Below are 2,992 nucleotides of genomic sequence, written 5' to 3'. Positions count from 1 at the left end.
TTAAGCTCTGAATGAAGGCTCTGGTCTCTTGTTGAAACTGCATGTTTTGCATAGTCATTTGCCTCATAAGTTTTTCAAGGGAAGGTTGCGGAGGAGCCTCAACTGTTTGCTGTTTCTGGGGCTGTTGCTGTTGTTGCTGCTGGATTGGTGGAGGAACGTATGGTCTGCTTGGGCCAGCAGCATTTTGAAAATAAGGTTGTTGTTGCTGTTGTTGTGAAGGATTCGACCATCTAAGGTTGGGATGATTCCTCCACCCAGGATTGTACCTGTTGCTAGAGAGGTCATAATTGTTCTGTTGTGGCTGATTTTGCTGCTGAGGTTGAGGAGGTCTATTGTAGATGTTTGCAGCATAAGCTTCAGGCTGTTCAATTGCTTCAGATTGTTGCACAGAAGGGCAAAGGTCACTGTGGTGGTCGGCAGAGGAGCATAAACCACAGAGTCTGGCGACAGGTGCAGATTTTTGATTCACGGCCAGTTGGGTTACCAGGTTAACCAAGGAATCTAGTTTACCTTCAAGCTTCTTAGTCTCGGCTGATGAAGATGAATTCGTGGCTACTTCATGCACTCCTCTAATGACAATAGCATCACTTCTAACACTAAATTGCTGGGAGTTTGAAGCCATCTTCTCAATTAAATTTTTGGCTTTAGTAGGGGTCATGTCTCCAAGGGCTCCACCATTGGCAACATCTATCATACTTCTCTCCATGTTACTGAGTCCTTCATAAAAACATTGGAGGAGAAGCTGCTTAGAAATCTGGTGGTGAGGACAACTGGCACATAGTTTCTTAAATCTCTCCCAGTATTCATATAAGCTCTCTCCACTAAGTTGCTTGATGCCTGAAATGTCTTTTCTGATGGCACTGGTCCTAGATGCAGGGAAGAATTTCTCCAAGAACACCTTCTTAAGGTCATCCCAGCTGAAAATAGACCTTGGAGCAAGGTAATATAGCCAGTCCTTTGCCACTCCCTCTAAAGAATGAGGAAAAGCCTTCAGAAATATGTGATCCTCCTGGACATCTGGGGGTTTCATGGTGGAGCAGACAATTTCAGATGTTTGTGTGGGTCTTCACCTCCAAGGCCATGAAACTTTGGAAGCAAATGGATCAGTCCAGTTTTGAGAACATATGGGACATCCTCATCAGGGTATTGGATGCACAAGCTTTCATAGGTGAAATCAGGTGCAACCATTTCCCTTAGAGTCCTCTCACGGGGTGGAGGTTGTGCCATGTTCTCAGAATGTTCAAAATTAGAATGCTCAAAACAATAATGCTCAAAATCACCAATAACAGAATGCTCAAGATGCTCAAAAGGTACTAAATGATGTCTAACTAATCTATGAAATGTCCTATCTATCTCAGGATCAAAGGGTTGTAAGTCAGATGGATTGCCTCTAGTCATACACTATATTCAGCATGCACAACTAGTTGCCTTCTTATGCAAGTAACAGTGTAAGTTTGAACTACAACTACCATTAAATGATATCCAAATGACTTGAAATTTTGTGAGCAACCTTATAAAATGATGAGAAGATAGCACAAAAAATTTCAAATGAAAATTCAAAGTCTAACTATAGAAGCTAAAAATGGTAAGTTAAGAAAAATAAGAGAATAATACTTGGAAAATAAAAAACTTTTGACAGAATTGCAATTTTTGGAAGAAGGAGACCTCATCCTGCCTATGGCAGCCAAGTAGGCTGCCACGGCATGGGAAATTTTTTTCTACCCCAAATACATATATAATAATAGCGATTCTGATAACCAGAGCAAAAGTTATGGCCGTTTGAAGTTTTGACAAAAATCAAATTTGCTACTTTTTTGGAACTTTCAAATCTGACCAAACTAAAAGCTCCAACTATTTTTCTCACAAAATATGGATCAAAAGAAGTGACCACAAAAAAATTCAGCCAAAAATAACAACTATAGCTACCAAAACAAAAAATCCCAATTAATTCAGCAAGTGTGGTCTCTAAAATCCGTTGCTAAGGGATTTCCACTACTATTATGTTTTCCAATTCAACAAAAGTGGTCGCTAAATCCATCGTAAATCATTATTCACAGCAAAACTCAAAAACTGAAACAGGGGAAGCGCTGAACAGAAAAACTAAAACAAAACACCACACTAAACAAAATAGCAAGACACTAAACTACACTTAACGCAACACGAACACAACACTAACACAATACTAACACAACACACGAAAGCATAAAACAACTAAACATAAAACACGAATTACTAGCTATTATGAACCTTTGGACACTGCTCCCTGGCAACGGCGCCAAATTTGATCGAGGCCGTACCCGAATCAAATAAACATTAAAATGTAGTAAGCATATTCAATTAAATTTATTTTCAACGGGAGCATTTGCTTGCTACAAAGTATGACTATATGATGTGACAATGGGGTGTAGCAAGCAAATGCTCACCTGCCCTCTAAAATTTAATTGGATTGGACTTCTGCCAATTAAATTAAATTTATTTTCAACCACACACATCAAATATTCACTTAATGCATGTGAAATTATAGAACTACCCCTAATACAAAAACTAGTCTAGGTGCCCTAAAATACAAGGGCTAAAAAATCCTACATTTCTAGGGTACCCTACCTACATTATGGAGCCCTAAATACAAGGCCCAAAAATAATGAAACCTTAATCTAATATGTACAAAGACAAGTGGGCTCATACTTAGCCCATGAGCCCGAAATCTACCCTAAGGCGCATGAGAACCCTAGGACCTTCTCTTGCATCTCTGGCCCAATATTCTTGGAGTCTTCTATCCAATGCCCTTAGGGGGTAGAATTTCATTAGGGGGACTCTTGGTGACTATGCTAATCAACAAGGCCCAATCAATTTCAGTAGCATAGTGATTCCTCATTCCCATAATAAGGTTGTGGTGCTGAAGCCAACATTGCTGAGTTTGATTGATGCACATTCTTTTGTTGGAATGGATCATGAAGATCCTTACATACATTTGTCTTTCTTCATGGAACTA

The 2,992-nt window shown here is 39.5% G+C and overlaps 1 non-coding gene across 1 annotated transcript; it reads left to right on the top strand.

The window, feature by feature from the left end:
• The first annotated feature begins 752 nt into the window (after window positions 1-752).
• On the top strand, window positions 753-859 carry LOC112997850 (small nucleolar RNA R71). The gene has a single exon (XR_003262917.1). It is a non-coding gene; the product is annotated as a small nucleolar RNA R71 (small nucleolar RNA).
• Window positions 860-2,992: the final 2,133 nt, after the last annotated feature.

The sequence above is a fragment of the Glycine max genome, chromosome 1 (assembly GCF_000004515.6).
Source record: "Glycine max cultivar Williams 82 chromosome 1, Glycine_max_v4.0, whole genome shotgun sequence".
Classification (NCBI taxonomy): domain Eukaryota; kingdom Viridiplantae; phylum Streptophyta; class Magnoliopsida; order Fabales; family Fabaceae; genus Glycine; species Glycine max.
Note: the sequence above shows the minus strand (reverse complement) of the source record. Positions and strands in the feature narration are given on the sequence as shown.